Source organism: Bombina bombina, chromosome 3 (assembly GCF_027579735.1).
Source record: "Bombina bombina isolate aBomBom1 chromosome 3, aBomBom1.pri, whole genome shotgun sequence".
Classification (NCBI taxonomy): Eukaryota; Metazoa; Chordata; class Amphibia; order Anura; family Bombinatoridae; genus Bombina; species Bombina bombina.
The window spans coordinates 721,147,737-721,159,008 of NC_069501.1; the positions used below are offsets into that span (position 1 = coordinate 721,147,737).

The window sequence follows — 11,272 nt, forward strand, 5'->3', positions numbered from 1 at the left end:
TAACTATCGATAATTTTGAAAAAAAAAAAATGGTTTGGAAATAGCAAAGTGCGACTTGTACTTATTGCCCTATAACTTGCAAAAAAAGCAAAGAACATGTAAACATTGGGTATTTCTAAACTCAGGACAAAATGTTGAAACTATTTAGCATGTGTGTTTTTGGTGGTTGTAGATGTGTAACAGATTTTGGGGGTCAAAGTTAGAAAGTGTGTTTTTGTTCCATTTTTTTCTTCATATTTTTTTAAATAAATTATAGTAAATTATATGATAGGATGAAAATAATGGTATCTTTAGAAAAACCATTTAATGGCAAGAAAAGGTTATATAATGTGTGGGTACAGTAAATTAGTAAGAGGAAAATTACAGCTAAACACAAACACTGCAGTAATGTAAAAATAGCCCTGGTCCCTAATGGTAAGAAAATTGAAAAATGGTCTGGTCACTAAGGGGTTAAATCTGTCTTGTAATGTTATAACTATTTAATATTGCTTCAGTACTGAGCAAGTTTATTTATATAAAACATAACTAGTTAATCAAAGTTTTTACTTTTGTTTGTTTAGGAAAATAATAAATATGCATAATGAACAGGTTATATGTTAATATCTGTAACTAGCATGAACGTTTTTATTTGTTAAACTTAAAAAAATTAAACCAATATATAGCTAATATGTAAAATCTTAATGTGGAAATAAGTTATTGCCTGTATAATTTTATGATTTGTTAGTATTTTTATCTCTTTTTAAATACCTGAAAGGGCAAACTGAATTAAAGAAGAATGACTTGAAGCCTTTGACATGTGACAGTAACCTATAAAGTATCAAATAAACTAGGAGTGTACCAATGACTAAAAGTATGCAACAAAGCAAGTAACCTAATCAATATATCATATAGATAGTGGGCAACAACAAAAAAAAATATAGAAGAAAAAAAATAAAAATTTAACTTTACATCTACAAGCACCCTCCAAATGTAAAGTAATTTGATAATTACAATAAAGTAGTGGTAACCAGTAAACACCAGCATTACAGCAATGTTACTATGGCCATTAACCCCAAAATCCATAGCACTGCAAATAACCAGTAACCCCAAACACATCATTTGTCATCAGTAACCCATTTTTCCTATAGCAGGGGTCAGCAACCTTGGCACCCCAGATGTTTTGGAACTAATTTCCCATAATGCTCAGACACACTTTAGGCTGGCTGAGTATCATGGAAAATGTAGTTATGAAACATCTGGGGTGCCAAGGTTGCTGACCCCTGTCCTATAGTTTACAATAGCGACAGGTTATGTTCCCAGTGGTGCTGATATTAGTGGTTACCAGTTTGCCTTTACTTAGATAACGTACCATCCCACAAATGCCCTGATAAGTCTCCCATAACAATGGAAGACTCAATGTGGCAAACAAAAATAAAAACTCCCTTTACTGGTAATGATTCACTAGTTCCAAGAGTGGTAGACTGGGGATAACTGAACTTCTGAAAACACACAACCCAAGTGAATACAAAGTTGCAAGAGTAAGTCTTGGTTTATAAAGTAACACAAGCAGGAGTAGAGCTTTAAAAATGAGCCTGGAGCAAAGTGATCCTGAGAAGCAAAACAATTTGTCAATTACAGGGGGTTCGTGGATGTACTAGGTCAGAGCCACCCAGTTCCTTGCTTGTATTTTTAGTAAAACTGCACTAATGGGGTGTCCCGTTTGCCTCATGCAGCTCCTGTAGATATTTAGATGGTTCTGACCGTGACTTCATCATGTGGTGCCTACACAGCTTCCTGGCGGCCTTTATCTCAGGCAGTGTGCTGAGCTTCCTCCACCACGGTGCACTCTGTCATAATTTTCTAGCTAAACAAGCCAAGAATAGGCTGGTTGGGGTCCTTTCTAATTGCATGTAGCTAGAGTACCCTTCCAGGAGACCAGGCAGCACTCTGGGATTCAAAGCAGTATTCCAATCTACGAGTACACTCTTCAAGTAGATTTTCACTTGATTCTTGTTTACTTTTCTATCATAACAGCCCAGATATAAACAATTATTTCCTAGTTTATTAAAAATGTTAAAAATATGGCTAATTTGCTTAAAAACTATGATACTTGTATACAACTAACAACAATCATCATCAGGATTCTACATCATGATTGAAAATGTAACTGGATATCACGTCCATTGCGACAAGTGATTGAACTGGGCATGCATGCATGCATGCATTTATTGGCCGCAGCAAAATCCAACAGAATAATTTCATTGTCAGAATCTGCTACCTTTCAATGTGCGTGCTGCCGATTACATAATCACATTCCACACATTCCTATTGAATATATGTGGAGTGAGATTACATAATACTAAGCATGCGCACTCAGAGGTAGCAGATTTTGACAAGGTAGCAAAATCTGATAGAACACCAGCCCACTTTTTTCTAGCAGTGATGTTTTCACCACTCATCCAATTTTCTTGCAAGCCATACCTTACTAAAAGACATTTACTGACTGGAAAAAAAAAACAAAAACAAAAAACAGTAGTTCTTAGATTAAAAGTATTAAAATACACATATGAAACGTTTTCATTGTGAATTTTGAAGAAAAGAAAAAAATTTTATATATATATATATATATATATATATATATATATATATATATATATATATATATATATATATATATATACATATACATATACACACACGTTAGCAAAGATGTGCACTCTCACTTGATTGCAACAACCAGGGTGCTAGTAGAATTAGATATATATGTACACACAACCGGCAAGGTGTATGTGATGTATCCGGAAGAAAGCAGGCAACACAGGAAGTTTGAACAGCAATCCTTTTAATCCAACAAAGGTAAACAGAAGGGCCTTAACCCATAAGGTTTCGGTCTACACTTAGACCTTTTTCAAATGGAGCCCATGTGAGAGATAATAGAACCGCATAAAGAACTAACCTTATATACCAAGTGTAATTACAAATGTAATTGAAAGATAATCCTGATACCTGCCTCGCCGCTCAGTAGCCAACCACCCATAACTGTCAGAGTCCCATGCGTGTGCACACATACGTGATGACGTAATATGTCATGGCAACCAAGTGAAGCCGTGAGAGTAATGTCATGGCAACGGTAAACAGAAGCCGGGAAAAATAGTAACTATATGGGGAGCGGAGCGGTGCGCTAAAGAATGCACACCTTAATAAACGTGTGCATAGGGAAGGCAGGACAGAGGATTACCAAATAGTGAAATAAAACAAGTAAACTTATATATGTATATGTACAAGACGCTAAGTAGTAACATAATGATCATAAAGCAGCAACCAAATTAGATGAAGCTGCAGGATAGTGCTGTATATTATGAGGGTAGTCAATTATACTAAAAAGACATATTGTGGTGTCAAAAAAGAAACCAACCAATCTATACATAAACAGTATCAATGTGAGACTACACCTAAGCACTTAGTGTTTAAGGTGCCTATGAAAAAGTAGGAACATATTTGTTAATGTGTCATAAGCCATTATGTCAATTTAATTGCATTTAAATTTAATAAATAAATTTTGTTTGAAATGCATATTTGAACATAGTCCAAAGGAGGGGATGCCCGTAAGGAATTCATTTATAACAACATCCAAAATCTATCGTTTAGTTCAGGCCCTTAGGGGCCACGGTGTTATCGAAAATCCACCTTGCTTCTAATCGCAATAAAGCCAATGCTCTGTCCCCTCGTCTTAATCGTGGAAAATGGTCGATAAGCATTACTCTTAACATAGATAGAGAGTGATCTGCTTGTAAAAAGTGTCTAGCGACTGGTTGCTCAGAACTACCCGTTTTTATGGCCTGGCGTATAGCAGTTTTGTGATTCGCTAGCCTTTCTCTGAATTTAGTGACTGTCTTCCCAATGTAATATAAGGAACACGGACAGATGATGGCATAAATGACAAAGTCCGATGTGCACGTCAATCTATGTTGGATCTTGTACCGTTTGTTAGTGTGTGGGTGATGGAAACTTTTGCAAGTCTATATATGATTACATGTGACACAGTTACCACATCTGTAACATCCCACTTTGGTCTTAGGTAACCAAGTTCGCCGACCGTAACAGTGCACCGGGTTGTTCAAGACTAAAAGATCTTGCAGATTTTTAGATCTCTTATAGACCATCCTAGGTGGTGGAAGGTCATAAAAGGGCAGGCTTGTGTCTTTTGCCACTATTTTCCAATTGTCGTTAATGGTGTTAGATACCACTTCCGAAAACGGAGTATAAGTAGTCACAAAGTTCAGTCTTGAATCTTCTTTTTCATCACTACTCCTTATCGTGAGGCCATCTTGGGTTTGTTGCTCCGCAACCAGAAGCTGTCTTTCAATAAGTTGTGAGGGGTATCCTCGTTGTAAGAACTTCTGAGCCATGTCCTTTAATTGGAGATCCTTACGAGAATCCTCGGTGTTGTTCCTGACTATTCTCAGAAGCTGCAAGGAACTGACACCATTTTTTTTTTGTGTATGAGGATGAAAACTGTTTCTAGTGCAGAATGGAATTTTTATCTGTGTCCTTATGGTATAAGGTAGTGTGCAAAGTATTGATGCCTGTTGTGTCTCTTTTATATATCTCCAGAACAAGAAAATGGATTTTTTCTAGATTCCATTCAATTTTAAATTTTATTGTGGAATCAAATCCATTGAGGGCATTGAACTAATCAAAGATGCAGACGTGCCCCTCCAAATGAGGAACACATCATCTATGTAGCGACAATAGAATCTGATGGCACTGTGGATTAAAAACATGATTTTGTTCATATTGTGCCATATATAGGTTGGCATATGAAGGGGCCATGCTTGACCCCATAGCCGTACCTAGTGTTTGCAGGAAAAATTAATTTTCAAACCGAAAAAAGTTCTTTTCCAAGCACAGCTCCATTAGATTAACAAGAAATTCAATCGGTGGGCCAATAAAGTGCTCACTATTAAATCAGATGCTCCTTGATCATTTGCATCCCATGATTATGGGGGATCACGGAGTACAAACTTACCACGTCCATGGTAACAAGTAAGTCCAAACTATTATCAACTTCCACAGTTTTAAGAAGATTGATGAGCTCAAAGGAGTCTCTTAAATAGGAATCTGTGGCTTGTACTAGAGGCTGTAACAAAGAACCCCCGGCAGAAACAATAGGTCTGCCAGGGGGGTTATCCAATGTCTTATGGACTTTGGGGAGCAAGTACAAAATCGGACAGATGGGTTTGTCCACAGCCAAAAATAACCAAGTGTTGTCATCTATAATGTTGGCAGTGTGTGCTAAACCCAAAAAAAGATAGAAAATATATATATATATATATTCTATCTTTTTTTGGGTTTAGCACACACTGCCAACATTATAGATGACAACACTTGGTTATTTTTGGCTGTGGACAAACCCATCTGTCCGATTTTATTTTTTTTGGATAACCATCTCTAAAACAAACGGAATATAGCCCACAGTGTTTAGTTTGGAGGAATGGAGAACCAGGTACAGGGTATTTATGGCCCTTGGACCTTAGGGTAGGCAATAATAAAATATGAATAAAAATATTAAAAAAACGATAAATGCACATTCTAAAACTAATATGCTAATTTTTTGGGCCATTAAACATACACACATATATATGTACACATATACATACACACACACACACACACACAGGTAGCCCTCAGTTTACGCCGGGGATAGGTTCCAGAAGGAATGGTTGTAAATCGAAACCATTGTAAATTGAAACCCAGTTTATAATGTAAGTCAATGGGAAGTGAGGGAGATAGGTTCCAGGCCCCTCTCAAAATTGTCATAAGTAACACTTAAGACATTATTTTTAAAGCTTTGAAATGAAGACTTTAAATGCTAGACAGCATTATAAACCTAATAAAATAACCCCACAACACAAAATATATAATTAAACTAAGTTAAATGAACAAAAACCATTTGCTAAACAGAATTATAAACCTAATAAAATAATCACACAACACAGACTTGACTTGCATTTTTCTGCAAACAGTTCTTTCTATGCATTCCAATCTGGACTGAGTTATAGACAGGAAGATCTTGTTCCTTTGAAATCTGCTCGATAGCTCAGGTCTAGTTAAAATGATTAATTTCAGCCTGCTTGGCTTTGCTGCAACACAAGCGGACAGCTCCACCTACCTGCTATTTTAATAAATGCACTGCTTCTCAATAGCAGTCACATGACTGGAAAAAAAGGTTGTTATTCTGAAACTGTAAATTGAACCGTTGTAAAACGAGGGCCACCTGTGTGTGTGTGTATATATATATATATATATATATATATATATATATATATATATATATATATATATATATATATATATATATATAATTATTTTTTTGTTATTTTTAAATTTATGGGGTATAAAAAAAAGTCAACATTTAAAATGTGCATGGGTGCATTTAAATAGAAGCTTTTTGCAATCTACAGGTAGAACACCCTTTATCCAAACTGCTTGGGCCTGAAAAGGTTTGGATTTCAGAATAGTTTGGATTTTTGAATATTTGCATCTGTAAAATGGGACAGTTGGGAGAGGGGATGGAACCAAATGTAAACAGCATATTATGTCATTTCGCCAATATTTACATGTCATAATACAGCTTATATATATATATATATATATATATATATATATATATATATATATATATATATATATATATATATATATATATATATATATATATATATATATATATATATATATATATACACATATACACATACACACAACCTAAAAGGTAGTTTTATACCACTTTTAATTATTTTGTATACATAGTACAGTACTGTAATCAGAAATGTAATAGTTGTTTTAAATAAATATAGAGAAGATTGTGACTTAAAGGTTGGGGGGGGTAACAGTTATTTTTTTAAATGTAATTTTCAAAAAAAAAAAAAATTACAAAGTTTGGATTTCAGAATAAATTTGGATTTTGGAAATCCGCAATTGGGGATTTGTACCTGCACTTCCATTAGCAAAAATGCTTATAGTAAAAGCTACTATTGTTTTTCAGCAGCTTACACACATATGCTGTGAGTGTCCTGTGCACCAGCATTCAAACACTACCCATTCTCACAGTCAGCACTGGCTTATATGACACAAAATAAGTCTTCATGTATGCAATACACAATAGTCAGCTCTCTGAGTAGACATTGTTTGAATCCTAATGTTCTCGTCACACATAGCAGTATATGTGCATATCCTGCAGAAAGAGTAACTTTTACTAGAAGCATTTTTGATAATGAAAGTATAGTGCAAAAACCTGTCTTTTTAAAATTGAAATGAATTCATGCACATTTCAATATTTACCTATCTCTTAGGTTCTTTTAAAAAAGAAACATATGGGTGTATCAATATTATTATTTAATTCAATGTGGTATTTAAAGATAAAGCTGAAATATATACTACTGTACTTAGAGTAATGTTTCATTATTCTTCAATAATCACATTTTTGGGCCAACACTAGTTCTACAAACTACTAAGAGTGCAGAGGGGCTCTTATTATCATCATCATCGTTTTTATAGCACCACCAAATTCCATAGCGCTGATATGATAATAATCCTATCTAGGCAGTTTTTGTTTTTATGTTTCTTTAACTGTTAAGATGTACAAATCCATTTGAAATCTAAAATTAATTTATTTTGAGAATATGTTTCTAACTCAGATAATTACATACACTCTAAAAGAGATTTGGTTCTAGCAGAAACATTGCACACCTTAAACTAAAGTTTGCAAATGTTTTGTCAATTTCTGTGTTTTTCTATAGCAAAGATGATGTTATAGTGTGAATATCTATTAAAAAAAAATAGCTTGATATGTCAACTTTCCAGAACAAAGAAAGAAATTAAAAAAAAAAAAAAAAAAAAAAAAAAAAAAGGGAACTGCTGCTGATTACTTTATCATCTAATATTTCTCCCCAATATTTTTTTTCTGCGAGGGCCTGAATATTATAAGTAAGAATCCCATAGTTCACAAAAATGAATACATCTGATAAGTAATACCCAGTCATAATGACACAAATTAAAGTGTGTTTTCTTATATTACATCTTTATCAGTTTCTGATTACAAAGACTAGTCTTTTCAGGGACACCATCTTTCTACTATACCCTGTAACATTAAATGCCTGGGCAAATACATATATTCCAAAGCCTGCAAGCACACTTATTTATTTATTTTTTTCCCAATGACAATTACAAAGCAAGAAAAGATGTCAACAGACAAGAAAAAAAAAAAAAAATTAAGGGTTTTAATTGCACACCAGATTCTGTTTGCTTCTCAGTGAAAAATAATGATCTAAATTGAGGAGACAGACAATCCAGAGAGAGAAACAGGAAGCACAATTACGTTACAGTCCATCTTGCTTTGAGGGGTATGAACTGCACAGCTCTCCCGGTAAACTCTACAAAGCACCACGATATAACTAGGAAGGAGAGGTCTTTGCCCAGCCCACCTCTTTCACCAGCACAACAAAGACAATAATTCTTCAGATTACATTCTCCCAAAGAATGAAAAATAGTGACGTTGAGTTAGGAAATGTCTCTTGTGCCCATCCCATGCCTCACGTAGCTGCCATCCCCATCCCCACCGGGTTGTGAGGCAAATTAACACCCCCCCCATGTACAGATCTCTTCAGTGGGTGCACAAAATAATAGAGAGATGTGGGTGTATCACACTGGGCATCAGACGTATCAAGTCCCCAACATGAGATGGTGCAAACACTATATTGTATCTATTCTGCAGATCACATTATAGATTAGCATTTTCACACTATGAAAGTCACTGATCAAATCATGTAAGTCTCTTAAACCGTCAGGTTTACATTTTGTCAGGAAATTCCTTAGGTGGCATCTGCCTACAGTGGTCCTGTTACCTTATAAGCAGCAACATACCTATATCAAATCTGCTATTTATTTAGGTTATAATACAGAACATATGTCCATCAATTAATATATTTGTTCTGTTTGATAAAAAAAAAAAAAAAAAATAAAGATTAAGAGGCAGACTTTTTTGTGACATCAAATATATCAATTATAGCACACTGAAATATTGTTTAGCAGAAGATGCAGTAGTGGGGGGGGGGGGGGCAAACAGGCCACTGACCAGCATCTGATATATATATATATATATATAAACATGCTTATGTATGCACATAAACATGCATAGTTTAGTCAAGACTTAACATTATTCCCACACTTTCTGACTATTTGCAGTGCAATCAAAACAAACTTTTTTGCAATGATATATATAGCAAAGTGGCAGAGCTAAAGTTGCACCATTTACACCCCAATATGCAAGCAAAACCCTTTATAGTAGGAAACGGGTTTCCTTTTTCTACTGTGCATGCTTTCTCAGCCTTATTCTTGCATTGTTTCGTTTTTACGTCCTGTATACCTGTATCATACTGCTAGGATCTGTTTAGAACAACTGAAATAATAATAATAATAATATAACTTAGAGGTTCTGCTCATTTGGTTGCAGATCAATCCTATGACATGCACGTTTATTTTCCCTTCTTTACCTAATGCATTGGAAAAAGGGCAGGAGGAGGGAGGAGAAACCAGAGTCTGGTTACTCTTAATTTTACAGGCAATCTGAACGCTGCTCACATATATGTGGCTTCAGATGAGCTGACATTTTACAATTTAAGAGGGTTAGATCACACTAGGGTAGCTCACCTACAAGTTTTCTGTCATCACAACCACGTCGTGTCAATACTTACCTCTCACACAGGACTTTAAACAGCAAGGCCTTCCCACCCCAATCCCCCCTCCCCTCAGTGTCTTTCTGTATCAGCAGATCTCTCCACCTTCAACTTATTGATACATCATAATCCCAACCACAACACTACTGCTTCTAACTGCTGCACCACACAACCTCACTCATCACCAGCAGATACCCAACCCTATCATCACTTTGCTATAATATCCAATGCTGCACAGTATTAGAAAACACAGTATGAAGCAACAATAGGAAAAAAAGCCAATTCTCCTCTGCTGACAAACATGATTACCCATGCAGTGAGAACACTTTTTCATATATAATCAAAAAGTTCAAGAGAAGAGGAAGGATATTTGTGCATGTCAGTAACGCAGCCAGGTTGATTACGCCCCCCCCCCCATTTCTAAGATGTGCCCCCTCCATGTGAGTGCCCTCCCCACCTACCCGGGAGCAGCCTGGCACCACTGGCCTAGCCTAGTGAGATCTTTGCATTCACCTCCCGGCCTAGAGTCACTGGGAGGAGGAAGAGCAAAGACAGCAGCAGGCGGACCCACTCACATCTCCAGCTGAAGTTTCTATCGGCCCAAAAAAGTGACTGAAAATTGTCGCTGGGACAGTATTCAAGCACTAACAAGCCTTCCCCTGCATCAGTGCTGACAGCTGCCTGCATCTCCATTGCCATCCTATCTGCTTTTAAGTGAATAAAAACTGTTTCAACGCAAGACAACCAAATGAAAAAGGGTGCTGGTGGCATTCAACGTGTTCGCTTACCTTTTTGCCCCACTCCTTAATTTTCTTCACTTGCACCCTGTGTGTTTGTGCAAACCTCCCTCCCCCTACAATGCAAGCCAAGCCAAGCCAGGGGAGGTATAGCGAGGGGGACTCAGCGCTGTGACTCGGTGCCGCTCAGTACAGTCTTCTCTCCCCACATAGATAGTGTACTGCACAGCGTTCATTTATAAGACAGCCTGCGATTGGCTGTGTAGGCTGAGAGACAGACCGACTAGCCATACAGATGGCCTGTTACACCCGGCCCAGTCGCACGCGCTCGCACTCACACACACATATGACTAGCTGTGCAACCAACAAACTGTATAGCACTCACTCGTGAAACCGTTTGTGTCATGTTTGCTTTAACACCCCATCACTAAAAAAAAAACACAGGTGAATGGGATGTGTTTCCACTCACAATATGTGATAAACTGGTGTCAACTGGTTGATCTGGGTTCATACATAATACACTGAAAGTCCCAAGTATGCTGTGTTTTTTTTTATATCAGCCTTCCCGATTCCCAGTGACAGTGTATAACTATAAACAGTGTGTGGTGGTGATCCACAAGATGAAGCTCAAGCCAGAGTTCGTAGTACACTTCTGTCACGGTACGGCTAGCACATTCCTGCCATATGCATACATCAGCCATTAAAAAGTATATCATCGCTTGTGTGTTTTATTATTCATTAATAACACGTTGGGAAGTCTGAAAGCAATTTCAATGGTACTAGTAGTATTGCAAATCAAATTCAGAATAATACAAAGAA

General features: G+C 36.4%; 1 protein-coding gene across 1 annotated transcript in view; it reads right to left on the reverse strand.

The window, feature by feature from the left end:
- The window catches only part of BBX (BBX high mobility group box domain containing), a 708,257-nt gene extending 697,575 nt beyond the window's left edge, over positions 1-10,682 (reverse strand). The window contains exon 1 of the mRNA XM_053705430.1: positions 10,505-10,682. The gene's annotated coding sequence lies outside the window, so the exon portion shown is untranslated. The remainder of the gene's footprint in view (positions 1-10,504) is intronic.
- Between the last annotated feature and the right edge of the window lie 590 nt (positions 10,683-11,272).